Source organism: Anolis sagrei, chromosome 3, assembly GCF_037176765.1.
Source record: "Anolis sagrei isolate rAnoSag1 chromosome 3, rAnoSag1.mat, whole genome shotgun sequence".
Classification (NCBI taxonomy): Eukaryota; Metazoa; Chordata; class Lepidosauria; order Squamata; family Dactyloidae; genus Anolis; species Anolis sagrei.
Window position 1 is genome coordinate 11,449,128 of NC_090023.1, and position 17,264 is coordinate 11,466,391.

Genomic DNA, 17,264 nt, shown 5'->3' on the forward strand with positions numbered 1-17,264 from the left:
ACAAATATGGAGGGCTGATTGTATTATCAGGGCCCTTCCAGACAGTTTGAAACCCTAACAGAACCTGCCATTTTGAATGCCATTTTCCATCTGGTTTGTGGCTGAACAGAGGCCCGAAACACCATGATTTTGTTTGGGGTCTGTGTTTATAGCTAGATACCACCTGGGCCGATTTCAGATTGACCTTGGTGGTATTGGCAGTAGTAGACCACTCCCCCTTCCTCATTTTTCCAAAAACATTACCCAAGAGGCCTCCAGATGGAGGCAAGCCTCTTCTACATTGCTGCTGTCACATCAAAGCAGCTCTGTAGAAGAGACCTGTCTCTGTTTGCAAGCCTCTTTGGTAGGTTTTTTTAAAGAAAAATTGGGACCTGGGAGGGGAGGGTGGCAGTACCATTTTGCTTCTTCAGGCTCCTGGAGCCAGGAGAACTGGGGAGGATTGACCTTCATGGTCACAGAAGGTGATCCCGAGAGTCAGCCCCCCAAATACCTGGGACTTTAAAAATCTGCTCTGATTTTTAGTCTGAATTTTATCCAACATGCAGGATTTTAAATCCAGGTTTAGGCTAAACCAGATTAGCCTAAGGCAGTGTTTCTCTACCTGGGGGTCGGGACCCCTGGGGGGCGGGATTGTGAGGGGGTTTCACAGGGGTCACTGATGACCATCAGAAAACATATTTCTGATGGTCTTAGGAATCCTTTTGGCAGAGAAAGCTGAAGATCTCTCTGCCTGTCCCTCTCTTCCTTTTTGCAAACAGACAGCAAATCCTCCCACCAAAAGCCCTCCTCCTGCTGTGATTGGCTAGCCTCTCAGCTGGCCTCTCAGACAAGGGGTGGGCTGTTCCAGAGAGTCCAAGTGGGGCGGGGAGAGTAGGCCACTGTCATTTCCTCCCAAATCCCTCTAGTGTTTTCGGTTGGTCATGGGGGTCCTGTGTGGGAAATTTGGCCCAATTCTATCACTGGTGGGGTTCAGAATGCTCTTTGATTGTTGGTGAATTATAAATCCCAACAACTACAACTTCAAAATGTCACATTTGGTCCACATCCATCATTGTTTGAGTCCACAGTGCTCTCTGGATGTAGGTTAACTACAAGTCCAAATCTCAAGGTCAATGCTCCCCAAACCCTTCCAGCATTTGCTGTTTATCATGGGAGTTCTGTGTGCCAAGCTTGGTTCAGTTCCATCATTGGTGGAATTCAGAATGCTTTTTGATTTTAGGTGAACTATAAATCCCAGCACCTACAACTCCCAAACGACAAAATCAACCCCCCCCCCCTCCACTAGTATTCAAATTGGGACATACTGAATATTTGTGCCAAAATTGGTCCAGTGAATGAAAATACGTCCTGTAGATCAGATATTTACATTACAATTCATTACAGAAGCAACATTACAGTTATGAAGTAGCAATAAAAATAATTTTATGGTTGGGAGTCATCATAACATGAGGAAGTGTATTAAGGGATCGTGGCATTAGTAAGGTTGAGAACCTCTGGCCTAAGGTGTTGGTACTCTAGTAAAACCTGAGATTTTGGGCCTGTGTGGAAGGATCCTCCATTGGAGAACTCTAGTGCTTCACTAAACGACAAATCCTAGGAATCCATATGATGCAGACAGGGCAGCTGAAGTGTAGAACTTGTCTGTGGACTGCAAATAAAGCATTCCCTTTCTCATATATACGCAATCGTGGATAACACCTTACCTTTCAGTAGAGTAGGTGAATACACTTTAAGTTTCAGTCCGAGCTTTCAAGAGACTATTTAAAGTGCTATGGTCATCTTGAAAAAAAGATCACATGTTGGATAAAGTTCGGACTAAAAGGCAGAGCAGAAGCACTGCTCTCCTGACATGGTAGCTACCAGCTGCCACTGTATGCATGGCTCACAATGGATCTCACTGTACAGATAGGATTTTCTCATTGTATCACACCACAGCAGAGCACATCCATAGCATATCAATGCCTTTCAGTAGTCAGCTCACACATTCAGCTACCAGCCATAAAGTGCTGAGCAATATAATCAAATGCAGAGAAAGCAAATGATATACACAATAGTCCAAAAGTGATGTTGCTGGATCAGAGAGATGGCTCATTTAAACCAACATTCCAGTTCTCATAATGACTTCCCAAATATTTCTGGAAAACTCAGTGAGGACATGAAGGCAACAATATCCCTTATCATTTGCTCCAGCTTCTTCTGCTCAAAGATGAATTGCCTTTAAATAGGGAGCCTGTGAATTAACTGCTTTTCCAGTTGTTTAAGTCAATGATTGTTACCACATCTTCTAGTATAGTAATTGTGCAATAAAACTAAGAGCTAGACAATCATTTCTTAATCACGAGGAAGGGTTTTATTTCACTGCATTCAAAGGCCCGAGTCTGACATCTTACTATTCAAAATAGCTCCATGGAAGACCTCTGTCTGATATTCTAAACAGGTACTAAATGGGCCACTGATTACTAGAGATTAGAAGAGTCATTTTTTTGGGTCTATAACACCTCAAGAAGTACATCAGTAAGCTGGATCATTTCCAGAAAAGGGTGATCAAGATGATCAAAGGTCTGGAAACCAAGCCTTATGAGAAATGACTTCAAAGATAGCCATGTTTAAATATTAGGATGACACATCAAGCGGGGAGGAAGCTTGTTTTCTTTCTGTGCCAGAGACTAGGACATTGAGGAAGAGAGCCAATGTCAGGAAAAGAGATTCAACCTAAATATTAGAAAAATCTCCTGGTGGTAAGAAATGTTCAACAGTAGAATATGCTGGTGTTGTGAAGTGTGGTGGAGTCTCTTTGTTGGAGGTTTTAAAACAGCGGCTGGGAGGCCATCTTTCAGGATTGTTTTGATTGTTTTCTTTCTGCATGGCAGAAGGTGGTTGGACTAGGTGGCCTTTGTAGACTCTTCTAACTATATGGTTGTGTGACCTAGGGAGCTGGATATATATAACTTGCAGAAGAGAAGGCTGAGAAGTGACATGCTACCTATCTTTAACTGAAAGGAGAGAAGACAGACTAAAACATGAATTAAGGGCTTGTAATTGCAAGAAAAAAAGACTCCAACTAAACATTAAGCAGACCCTCTTGACCGTAAGAGCTGTTCAACATTGGAATGGGCTGCCTCAGAGGGTAGTAGACTCTCCTTCTTTGGAGGTCTCTAGACCAGTGTTTCTCAACCTGGGGGTCGGGACCCCTGGGGGGGGTCACGAGGGAGTGTCAAAGGGGTCCCTGAAGACCATCAGAATATGCAATATTTTCTGTTAGTCATGGGGGTTTTGTGAAGGAAGTTTGGCCTAATTCTATCATTGGTGGGGTTCAGAATGCTATTTGATTGCAGGTGAACTATAAATCCCAGCAACTACAATTTCCAAATGTCAAGGTCTATTTTCCCCAAACTCCACCAGAGTCCACATTTGGACATATTGAGTGTTCGTGCCAAGTTTGGTCCAGATTGATCATTGTTTGAGTCCACAGTGCTCTCTGGATTTAGGTGAACTACAACTCCCAAGCTCAAGGTCAATGCCCACCAAGCCATTCTAGCATTTTCTGTTGGTCATGGGATTTCTGTGTAGCCAGGTCTGATTCAATTCCATCATTGGTGGAGTTCAGAAAGCTCTTTGATTGTAGGTGAACTATAAATCCCAGCAACTACAACTCCCAAATGACAACATCAATCTCCTCCAACCCCACCAGTATTCAAATTTGGGCGTATCGGGTATTTGTGCCAAATTTGGTCCAGTAAATGAAAATCCATCCTGCATATCAGATAGTTACATTACAATTCATAACAGCAGCAAAATTACAGTTAAGAAGTAGCAATGAAAATAACGTTATGGTTGGGGGTCACCACAACATAAGGAACTGTATTAAGGGGTCGTGACATTAGGTAAATTGAGAACCACTGCTCTAGACAAAGGTTGGAGGCTCAACCAACCAAGGTTGGAGGTGGATGGATCAGATGTCATTAACAGTCCTTTCCAATTTTAAAGTTCAATGAATCTGATATTTTCGGGCCAAAAATGACCATACACAAATTGTGTACAGAATGTCCTAAATTGCAATATTCTCATCAATCCAGGATTTTGCTTGTCAGGTTTCCCAACAATCATTTTTGAAGATTTTGAATACTCATTCAATCCTTAGTGAGTTGATGGTAATGATAATCTTTCATTTTCCCCAATAATGGGATTCAAAGTGACTTACTGACCCCCCCCCCCCCCCAAAAATAGTTTTGCTAGTATTTCTTACAAATGCAGTTGTACTTATTTGCCCACTTAACAGTTGTCCAAAGGAGAGATGTGTGAAAAATCAAGGCAGATTTTGAGACAAATCTCCAAGAGCTAAAAAGTGATCACTTGCTTTATTTGTTTTCGAAACACCAACATGTTTTAACCATAAAAAGTTGGGTTTCTTCAGAATGATAACAATTTCACATTGGTCTAAATCAGTGATTCCCAACCTTTGATCCTCCAGTTGGCCATGGCCATGGTCTAGAGGCATTCTCTCCTGACATTTCACCTGCATCTATGGCAAGCATCCTCAGAGGTAATGAGGTCTGTTGGAACTAGGCAAAAGGGTTTATATATCTGTGGAATTACCAGGGTGAGACAAAGGACTCTTGTCTGCTGGAGCTAGGTGTGAATGTTTCAACTGACCACCTTGATTAGCATACAATGGCCTGACTGTGCCTGGGGCAAACATTTGTTGAGAGGTGATTAGATGCCCCTGCCTGCTTCCTCTCTGTTGTTGTGCTGTTGCTATTTTAGAGTTTTTTTTTAATACTGGTAGCCAGATTTTGTTCATTTTCATGGTTTCCTCCTTTCTGTTGAAATTGTCCACATGCTTGTGGATTTCAGTGGCTTCTCTGTGTAGTCTGACATGGTGGTTGTTGGTGTGGTCCAGCATTTCTGTGTTCTCAAATAAAATGCTGTGTCCAGGTTGGTTCATCAGGTGCTCTGCTATGGCTGATTTTTCTGGTTGAAGTAGTCTGCAGTGCCTTTCATGTTCCTTGATTCGCGTTTGGGCAAAACTGCGTTTGGTGGTCCCTATGTAGACTTGTCCACAGCTGCATGGTACACAGCAGACTCCTGCAGAAGTGAGAGGATCCCTCTTGTCCTTTGCTGAACGTAGCATTTGTTGCATTTTCTTGGTGGGCCTGTAGATAGTTTGTATGCTATGTTCAGCAAAGGACAAGAGGGATCCTCTCACTGGCTCAGTAGAATTTAATGAATGTGATGAAGTGGTAGCTATTCAACACAAGAATGATGTAGCACAGTCGTTCTCAACCTGGGGTCCCCAGATGTTTTTGGCCTACAACTCCCAGAAATCCCAGCCAGTTTACCAGCTGTTAGGATTTCTGGGAGTTGAAGGCCAAAACATCTGGGGACCCACAGGTTGAGAACCACTGATGTAGCACAACATTGTGCAACTACAAGACTGTTGATCCCAAGCATGATGCAATTTCTCAGCCAATATTTTAGAGGTGATTTTGCTTTTAAATGAAACCCAGCATACACACATGACAGACACATCGTATTTACCCTCCGCTGCACATTTACACTCCAGCTGACAAAGCCCAACTTAACAGACCGACAGTCATGAGAAGATTGACCTTTCCTTGTTAACTGAAGTAGACAATGATGTGTCGGGAAAATTGGACAGTAGTCACTGTAATGGGAAGAGCTCGTACTTTGCTTGGGAAAATCCCCCACTTCAGTTCACAGATATATAAGATTATATATATATAGAGAGGGGGGGGGGCAATGTTCATGTCAGATTTATAGTTTACTAGTAGTCCATTAATAATGTATCAATGGACCAGGTAAGCAGATAAGAGATAACGTGATATTTCTAGTGTGATTTCTTTTCCCCACTCTGTTACAGTGTAGAATTAATGCAGTTTGCCACTACTTTAACTTTGATGGCTCAGTGCTATGGAACAATGGGGCCCAATCTACATTGCCATATAATCCAGTTTCTGAATCCAGATTATTTATGTTGAACCCAATTGACAGTTTTTATTGGTGTAGATGAGATTTATGGACTGCATTTTTGGACTGATTTGGAGGACATTTTAAACCTGGTGAACTGTTTTTACATGTACATTTATTATCATTTTATATAATTGTGTATTTTATTGGCATTTTTATATTATTGGAAGCCACCCTGAGTCCCTCTTTGGAGGTCAAGAACAGGACGGGATACAAATATTCTAAATAAATAAATAAATAGTATGGCACTGTGGACTCACATAATGCAGATAATCTGAATTCAGAAACTGGATTATATGGCAGTGTAGATGGATTCTGGGATTTGTAATTTGGTGGGTCACTTTTTGGCAAGGAAGGATAAAGACAGTGTAGAACTTCCACTATATTGTGTCCAATTCTGGGCACCACAATTCAAGAGAGATATTGACAAGCTGGAATGTCTCCAGAGGAGAGCAACTAAAATGATAAAAGGTCTGGAGAACAAGCCCTATGAGGAGTGGCTTAAGGAGCTGGGCATGTTTAGCCTGAAGAGGAGAAGGCTGAGAGGGGATATGATAGCCATGTATAAATATGTGAGAGGAAGCCACAGGAAGGAGGGAGCAAGCTTGTTTTCTGCTTCCCTGGAGAGTAGGACACGGAACAATGGCTTCAAACTACAAGAGAGGAGATTCCATCTGAACATGAGGAAGAACTTCCTGACTGTGAGCGCCGTTCAGCAGTGGAACTCTCTGCCCTGGAGTGTGGTGGAGGCTCCTTCTTTGGAAGCTTTTAAGCAGAGGCTGGATGGCCATCTGTCAGGGGTGATTTGAATGCAATATCCCTGCTTCTTGGCAGGGGGTTGGACTGGATGGCCCATGAGGTCTCTTCCAACTCTTTGATTCTATAATTCTATGATTCTATGATTCCATGGCATGGTATTGAGGTATGATAGTTAAGGAGGTGCCAGATTGCATTAATTCTACAGTGGAGATACACCCATTAGTTAATGTGTGAAATTATTAATAATGGGGGACAGGAAGACAAAGGCCTTGGCCTTCAAGACATCCTGTCCCAGGCATAGAGCGTTCACATCTTGAAGGTCTTTTACGATTCTCACCTCATGGTCCAGATGCTGTTCCATGTTTTTATGCTGACATTTGTTCCTTGAAAACAATGGAGGGAGATGGGTCAGGGGAATGAGGGGAGCAACCACAAATCATGTTGGGGAGCCTCGTCTATCATGGTCAGAGGTGTTTCATTGGTTGAACAGAATGTCATTTTGAGCTGATTAAGGAGATGCTCTTATCCAACCCTTACAATGCAATCTGTCAAATTGTCAGAGAACCTTAGAGTTTGCTCACTCATGGATCACAATAATTGAAATGGACTTGAGGAAAAGTAGTAACAGAAGCAAAAGTTGAACTCAGAGGCGGCTCAACCCATTACGCAAAGCAAGCATTTGCAGTATAGTTGATTTTGCCCAGGGGCGCTCTTGAGGCACTCTTGGGGGAAAATAGATCTTGACATATGCGAGTTATAGTTACTGGGATGTATAGTTCACCTACAATCAAAGATCATTCTGAACTCCACCAATGATGGAATTGAACCAAATATGGCACACAGAACTCCCATGATGATTGGTTGGGGGGTGGGGGAGGGCACCAAAATACTGTTTGCTTACCATTGAAAATTACCTCGGGCCACCTCTGATTGAACTGCACCTTTGTGCAGAGGGAACACAGGCAGAGATATGTCTGTGAAACTGTTGCACAATTAGAAAAACCATAGTCGTGTGGATTCAATTGTACAATGGGTGTACCATTGCTTGGTGGGTTACCATCTATATTGTCACAATGCTCTCTCATATGAAGTTACACTCTTATGAACTTGTCAGGCATGTAGCCGGCTTCAGCCCCCCCCCCCCCCCCCAGAAATTCTCATGGTGGTCAGTGAGAAGGCCTTACTGGTACATTATTTAAACTGTTATGTTTATTCATATCATGATCTGCTCAATATATCCCATATACATGGGTGTATTGGGGTAATGATGCAAAAGGTTTTCTAGGGTAGACCCTTTTCATTCAGACTCACCCCCCCCCCCCCCCCAATCAAACTCAGGCCCTCCCAAATCAAAACCCAGGCTACGGGCCTGGAACTTGTCATTGCATAAGGATCATGTACAGGTAATCTACAGCCCAGGAAACAAAGCACTCAAAGCATATAAACTTAAAAAGTTAACAGAGTTGCTCACTATACAATAGATGTTGTTAATTCTGAGGAAGAAATAACTACACAATTTCATTATAGGTAAAAATCAAATATTCCATGGGCTTTCACCCCATTTGTCAATATGGAATGCCAGTCCCTCTTCTGATGGCTTATGAAACCAAAACATTCCAGATATCCCGTCATTCCAGATCTTTTGTGAAAATGATTTGGAGCTACTACATCCCATTGTCAGCCGTAGCCCTAAATCTACCAGGCATAGCTAAACACTTCCTAGTTAATGAGAAAATATATCATTCCAAAGCAGTTCCCTTAAATGCAAGCAAACATGGTTAAAACATGACAACACCCGCCACCCAATTCTCATATACATAGTCAATACAAGTAAGTGCATGCAATAAATGAAGAATAAATATGGCGGTACTTGTGCCAAATGGAAGAAAAACACAGCAGGACTCATGCTCCTGACAATAAGCTCTGCGATGTTAGAAATCACAACTTCAGATTACTTGGAATATTGTGTCCAATTCTGGGCACCACAATTCAAGAGAGATATTGACAACTTGGAATGTGTCCAGAGGAGGGTGACTAAAATGATCAAGGGTCTGGAGAACAAGCCCTATGAGGAGCGGCTTAAGGAGCTGGGCATGTTTAGCCTGAAGAAGAGAAGGCTGAGAGGGGATATGATAGCCATGTATAAATATGTGAGAGGAAGCCACAGGGAGGAGGGAGCAAGCTTGTTTTCTGCTTCCTTGGAGACTAGGACGTGGAACAATGGCTTCAATCTACAAGAGAGGAGATTCCATCTGAACATGAGGAAGAACTTCCTGACTGTGAGAGCCGTTCAGCAGTGGAACTCTCTGCCCCGGAGTGTGGTGGAGGCCCCTTCTTTGGAAGCTTTTAAACAAAGGCTGGATGGCCATCTGTCAGGGGTGATTTGAATGCAATATTCTTGCTTCTTGGCAGGGGGTTGGACTGGATGGCCCATGAGGTCTCTTCCAACTCTATGATTCTGTGATTCTATGATCAAGACTTTCAAGGGCAGTTGGATTTCTCAATATCTTTGGACTCACAAAGATACTCACAAAGCTCTACCTTCTTTGCCTATTCATCACTAGAAAAACACTTGAGGTGCATTGGCAATAAAAATAAAGATACATACAGTAAGCACAGTAAACTCCAAAATGCAGTTCAAGCCATTTCCAAATGCCAGCTGAGCTCTGAAGCTGACATCCCCAAAGTTTTATAATTCTGCCAATGATCCTGCCCTCTTATGGGTAATACGTAGCAGACAATTATGTCGAGGCAATTAGATGGAATGTCCTATTAAATATACGGGGTCTCTATTCTCCCTTGCCAGGGCCTTTCATTTCTCTCCCACCTCCTGAATAATTGATCATTTAACTCTATAAATGTACTGCAGTGCTGTTGTTGCTGGTGCTTTTTAACTACTGCAGCAATCATTGTGTGTGCATATGTGCAAATGCTCTATTTACCTGAAAGGCGAACACATGAATAAGCTGTAGGAACACATTGCCTTCATGGCTCTTCCATGGGTGAGAATGAGAAAAGGGAGTCGTGAATACCGACTCCGTGAATAGCAGGATTGTGTCTTTTAGTTGCTTTAAAAATACCTTTGGAAATTTCATTTGTTTGTTTACTTAATGCAGAATTGTCAGGAAATAATCATTTCTGTGGACATGATCTCTACAAACCTGTAACCTTGATGCGCATAGTCTGAGAGTACATTTTATGAACTGGCTCTGACCTTTTAGCTTCTCGGCAGTTGGACACTTAGTGGACATTGCATGACCTTGCTGCAGCAGAGCCCATTTACAATTGCTTCAGGGTTGATACAGAAAAAAATAAATGTGTTTCGCTTGAGACTTACCAATAATTCAGCATGAGAACTGATACACACTGTACGGGTAGAATAATAATAATAATAATAATAATAATAATAATAATAATAATAATAATGTAAAGTCTTATTCAGCATGAGAACTGATACACACTGTACAGATATAATAATGATGATGATGATGATGATGACGACGACAACGTAAAGACTCTGGCACAAGCTAGTAAAGGTGGTCCCAGTGCTGATCGGCACACTGGCAGACCTTGGCCTGCACTTAAACACAATTGGCACTGACAAAATTACAATCTGTCAGCTGCAAAAGGCCACCCTACTCAGATCTGCACACATTATTCAACAATACATCATACAGTCCTAGACATTTGGGAAGTGTATTGTCGAAGGCTTTTATGGCCGGAATCACTGGGTTGTTGTAGGTTTTTTTGGGCTATATGGCCATGGTCTAGAGGCATGGGCTATATGGCCATGCCTCTAGACCATGGCCATATAGCCCAAAAAACCTACAACAACCCATTTGGGAAGTGTCCAACGTGTGATCCAATACAACAGCCAGCAGAGTGATCTTGTTTGCTGTGTACTAATCTTGCTGCGTTTCAAATATTATTAATAATAATATCTATACAAATCTGGCCATACTGCAGCTGGTTAATATCAAGCATGGGCATGTGAAAAATGTGGTCAACAAAGAATATGTCTAAAGGGTCAGAAAAATTTTGAAGAGCAAATATAATGGCAGAAATAAGATTAAGGCTATCAACACCTGGGCCATCTGCGTCATCAGGTACACTACTGGGATTGTGAACTGGGCACAAGCAGAACTGGATGATCTGGACAGAAAAACAAGAAAACTGATGACAATCCACTACTCATTTCACTCGCGTAGTGATGTCGATAGACTTTACCTGTCCAGAAAATCAGGACGCAGAGAGAGGGCTTCTGCAAGTGAAACAAATGGTAGAAGAAGAGAAACATGCACTGGCAGATTATGTGAAAGACAGTCAGGAATCAACAGTGAGGGAAGTCAATAGTGGAAAACTGCTTCAAGTGCAAAAGACAAAGAGGGAATACCATAAAAATACAATGAAAAGCAGAAGACAAAACTGATGAAAAAAGGCTCTCCATGGTCAGTCCCTGGGAAAAATTGAGAGCCAAACTGACAAAGGAAAAACATGGCTGTGGCTCACAAATGGAACTCTGAAAAAGGAGACAAAGGAGGGCCTGATTCTGGCAGCCCAAGAACAAGTCATTAGAACAAATGCCATCAAAGCCAGAATTGAAAAGTTGACAACAGATTCCAAGTGTAGACTCTGCAAGGAAGCAGACGAAATGATGGATCACATAGTCCGCTGCTGCAAGAAGATTGCACAGATGGGCTACAAGCAGAGGCATAACACTGTTGCTCAGATGACTCATTGAAGCTTGTGCCACAAATACCATCTGCATGCGCCAAAGAACTTGTGGGATCACAAGCCTGAAAATTAACACATAAAACTACTCTGGGACTTCCGAATTCAGACTGACAGAGTTTTGGAGCACAAGACTCCTGTCTCACGATCGTGGAAAAAAGCCAAGTATGAATAGTCGATGTTGCAATCTCAGGTTATTTATTTATTTCTCGAACTTCTACCCCGCCCTTCTCAACCCCCAAGGGGGGACCCAGGGTGGCTTACAAAAAGGCACAATTCGATGCCGGCACAACAACAAGGTAAAAAATAAAACATATAAACAGTAATTAAAACAATTAAAACAATCCATTATACATCACAATCCCTAAAAACAATCTAGTGCTCAACGTTTACCAGCACATAGTCCGTAAATTCAAATTCCACATTGTCCAATCCATCAATTCTTGTAATCGCTTGTCCCTTATCTATCCGCCAGATTACCTGAAGGCCTGATCCCAAATCCATGTTTTTAATTTCCTTCTAAAGGAGAGGAGGGATGTCGATGACCTAATTTTCTCAGGGAGTGAGTTCCACAGGTGAGGGGCCACCACCGAGAAAGCCCTGCTCCTCGTCCCCACCAATCTCACTTGTGATAAAGGTGGGGCCGAGAGCAGTGCCTCCCCAGAAGGTAACAGCAGAATTGATGAGAAACAACTAGTAAAGCTGACATGATATAAGGATTTAAAGATAGAACTGCAAAGACTCTGGCACAAGCCAGTAAAGATGGTCCTAGTGGTGATTGGCACACTGGATGCAGTGCTTAAAGACCTTGGAATGCACTTAAAAACAATCGGTGCTGACAAAATCACCATCTGTCAGCTGCAAAAGGCCACCCTACTCAGATCTGCACACTTCATTTGCCGATACATCACACAGTCCTAGACACTTGGGAACTGTCCAACATGTGATCCAATACAAAATGATCTTCTTTGCTGTGTACTAAATTTGTTGTATGTAATAATAATAATAATAATAATAATAATAATAATAATAATAATAGACAGCCTAATGTTTGAAGATTTAGTTACTTAAAATAAGATTAATATGTTATCTCTGGGAACCTATGAGTCCTCTGTCAACCACAGAGTTATGTTAGAACATCTAGAAATTCCTAGAGACACTTTTCTAGGCATTTATAGGTGTGGTGAAAGTCGACCATACATTTACGCTAGAGGACCAAGAGATTTTTTAAATAGCTTCCATCTTAACAAAAAAATACTGCTATTGCCTCCTCCTTTTCACTCCCTTTCAAAGCTCTCAAAATACATCCAAGCAGGAGAGGAATTCAGTACATGACTGATGTATAGGTTGGCACCCCAAATTAGTCTCCATTGAAGTGGTAAAAGGGATGAATTCCGTGTTGATGGATGGATGGACTTCAGCAAGACAGCTTTTGCTATGCTTTGCTTTGAACAAATCCTTGTTTAAGGCTCTCCTTTTTTGCACATAGATGCATTTTGATGTGATCTGATCAAAACCATTCTAGAGAAACTAATGGTACAAGACAGGGTGTCAAACACAAGGTCCAGAAACTACAGTGCACAGTTTAAGAGAGCCTGATGGTGGCTACAATCCCTAATCTGCATCCATTTATGGAGCAACTTCGCTGCTCAGAACTGGAGACTCCTTGCTGGACAAATGGTGTCAGAAGAAATAGGTTGTTTTAGATGCTAGTATGGTAATTTCATCCATACCAAATGCCCCTTTGTGGTGGCTGCATGAAGAAAAATAATGAGAAGTGAGGGGTTACCTGTCTGAGAAGGAAAGTAGAATCTTTGGTAGAAGGGAAACTTTACAGATGACTCAGAAACCTTTCAGGCTGGTTTATCTTATGTCAATATTTGAATAAGCCAAGGCTGAAGCTAAATGTGTTACTAGGGTTAGTGCCAAGTACAAAGTTAATAATTATTAATCCAGGGAAGAAGCGAACATCTGAAGATATGGTATAACAGCGCCACCTCCTGTCTGGTTGATGTAAATAGCAGGCAATTAAATACACCTTTTTAATGGAGCAATTGAAAAAACTAAAATATTATGAATGTATTGTGAATGTATTATGGGGGAAATTAAGGAGAATTAATAAGGAAAATGCTTGTTTTGGATAAATTGAAGAGATATATATGAAGACATATGTATGAAGAGAAATATATGAAATGATGATTCATTCTAAAGATTATGTAAGTCCTCTGGGAATGTAGTCAGCTGATGGAAGGGAAAATAGTGGATCTTGCCAACAAATGTTCTTGGCTGCGATTCCTCGAGGACAAACGGATGTTGATTAGATTGTGTAAATGTCAGGATTTTTCTGCGCATGTGTAACCTTGAGAATCATGCTATAAATGCTGGAGCAAATCTGACTTCCAGTGTGTGTCAGATATTGTATTCTGAACACCCGATCAGGCCTGATTGAATAAAAAGCCTGGAATCTGTTGCTGTCTCCCTTCTCTTCCTTCCTGATTGCATTCATCTGATCCTGGGTAACAAACCTGCTGCTACAAATGGGGGCTCTCCGGGATCTGAGTCAACAGTGAAGGAACAGAAACGAAGTCTTTTGAGGACTTGATTGCCACCACTCAGCGGGCCAGGTAAGACGACGATCAGAAGGGGCAATACGGGTACCCATTGAAAGAAAAGACCCGGCTGATCCTCGCCTTCCCTGCCCTTCAGACTGGGGTATATTGAGACTGAGGGTATATTGATTCCACGGCACAGGTAAAGGAAAAAGGCTAGCCTTAAAGGAACAGGAAAAGGAGGTACATGGGAAGTACCTGGGGAATATTTCACTGTGTGATTACTGCAGAAATCAAGTGAAAACCCCTCGAGTGACGTTTTCGCACAGAAATCGCACTCACAGGTTAAAGGAACACACTTTCAGGGGAAAGTGATAAGGTTGTTTTGTGTGTGTATTTTGGTTTATGAAATATTGTGTTGTTGCTTCTTTGCTTCTGTATTTTCCATTCTTTATGCTTTCTGTGCTTAATACTTTGTTTTAAAAAGAAAAAAAAAGGAGAAAAATATAGAAAATGGGTGGTACACCAAGTAAAAGGTCTTTAACTGCTCTTGAATGCATGGTGGAAAATTTTTCAAAATTTAAGGAATTAACTCAAACACCAGGATGTAATAGCCCCCAGAAATTGAGATCTCTTTGTGAACTAGACTGGGTGCAATTTAATACCGGGTGGCCAGGTGAAGGAAGTTATGATTTAAAAGATATCAGAACAGTTGTGAGAATAACAGCAGAGGTTCATCCGGATCAATTTCCATATGCAGAGGCATGGGAAAATGCTATCATTACACAGCCCGCATGGTTAAAGAAATGTCAAAATGAAGAATGTGCTGTTTTTGTAGCTTTAACTAATTTGAAAAAGCCTCAGGCAGATAAGAAGAAAAGAAGATTTGGAATTTTTCCTTGTCCTGAGGAAGAAGTGAGTAACCCTCCTCCTTATGTTCCTATGTACCCACAGTTAAAAGCCATTGACAATGAAAGGTCAACTTTGGTTCCTCAGGCAACTTCTTTAACCACACCAAAAGCTTCTGATACCTCTCCTGGGGAATCTAAAAAGTCACCTTTAATAGATCTAGCATCTGCAAGCAGATGGCTTCAGAATATAACAGAAGAATTTTTGCGAGATAGTCCCATAGCTGGAAGAACTAGAAGCCATAGTAATCCAAACCCAAAGATTGCTTTTCAATTGCCTTTAAGATCAATGGTCCAATATGTACAAGAGATAGATAACAAAGGAGAATTAACCCTAACTCCAAAAACCACTTACCAGCATGTGCCTTTTACCACTTCAGATTTGTTAAATTGGAAGTCTAATAATCCTCCTTATACTGAAAACCCTCAGCCACTTATAAATTTGTGTGAAACAATAATGGCTAGCCACCAGCCAGATTGGGCAGATTGCCAACAGCTATTACAGGCTCTCTTCACATCTGAAGAGCGAAGAAGAATCCTTAATCAAGGAACCCAACTAGCACAGACATATGCTGCTGAGAAGACAAGTTATAATCCCATTGAATGGGCTGCAGGGGCATTTCCTTTGACAAATCCAAACTGGGATCCTAATATAAGCCGAGAGATGGAATATATAGTCAGATACAGGGAATTTTTAATGGAAGCTTTGAAGAAGGGACCCCAAAAGGTGATCAACCTCAAGAAGATACAGGAAGTAATGCAAGGAAAAGATGAAAGTCCAGGTGCTTATTTAGAGAGATTATTGGAAGCTTACCGAAAGTATAGTCCCTATGATCCTGAATCAAAAGATGGATCTGCATTATTAAATACTTCATTTGTTACTCAATCAGCCCCAGACATCCGTAGAAAGTTGCAGAAGCAAGATGGGTTTGCAGGGATGAATCTGTCCCAGTTAATTGAAATAGCTACCAAAGTATTCATCCATAGGGACGAAGCAGAAAAAAGAGAGAGAAAGAAAATAAGAGAGGAGGATCATAAGATTTTTTTGAACCTTCTAGATGAAAGAGATAAATTGAAAGAATCTGAAAGTGGAAACAGAAGGAAAAGAGGAATGTGGCAGAAGGAAAGAAGAGGAGGACGAGGGATGCCCCTGGGAAGACACCAGTGTGCCATTTGTCGTCAAGAAGGTCATTGGAAGAACGAGTGCCCATCTGCTCAAGGAACGGTAGGAATACAAAGGGGAATGCCATCCCAGAGAGGACATTGGAGAGGAAGAGGCCGGGGAGGAGGCCACCAAGGGGGATATGCTAACCTGGTTCCTGGGGCTAGATATGGAGAAAAAAGAGAAGAAGAATTTGTTGGGATGGTTGGATTAGGAGAAGACTGGACGGAATAGGACAGACCGGCCCCCTTATGCCTAGGCCCGGGGGAGCCACTGGTCAAAATGAATGTTGAGGGCCAGGAAATGACTTTTCTAGTAGATACGGGAGCTGACCACTCTGTGGTAACCAAGCCAGTGGCCCCTGAAAATGGACTAGAACTTAACGTGGTTGGAGCCACTGGTCAAAGACAAAGTTATCCTATATTACAAAGCAGAAAATGTGATTTAGCAAACCAACAAGTGATGCATGAATTCTTATATATACCTGAATGCCCAATCTCTTTATTAGGAAGAGATTTGCTTTGCAAAATGAGAGCAATATTAGCATTTGAAGACAATGGGACAATGGAAATGACTGTTAGAAAGGGACTTTATACTTTGATTTGTCCTATGTCAGAGGAATGGAGAATATTTACTGTTTGTGAGGAAAGTACTGAAGAATGGAAGAGATATGGAGTTCCAGGTGTATGGGCAGAAGACAATCCACCTGGCTTGGCCCGGTGTGTTCCACCTGTACAGATAGAAGTAAAACCAGGGATGGGACCTGTGGCTATTCGACAATATCCCATACCTCGAAAAGCTGTAGAAGGGATCAATTTGCATCTGAATAAGTTACTTGAATATGGGATCCTAAGAGAATGTAGGTCTCCTTGGAACACCCCTCTTTTACCATTACAAAAGCCAGGAACACAAGACTTTCGTCCGGTGCAGGATTTAAGAGCTATAAATCAAGTTACAGTAACCATACATCCTGTAGTGCCCAATCCATATGTACTTTTAAGTTTAATACCAGCAGCTGCTACCCATTTTACAGTCCTGGATTTGAAAGATGCATTTTTTTGTATACGCCTTGAAACCAATAGTCAGCCCATTTTTGCTTTTCAATGGGAAAACCCTACAACCGGAGCAAAAGTCCAATATACTTGGACTCGTTTGCCTCAAGGTTTT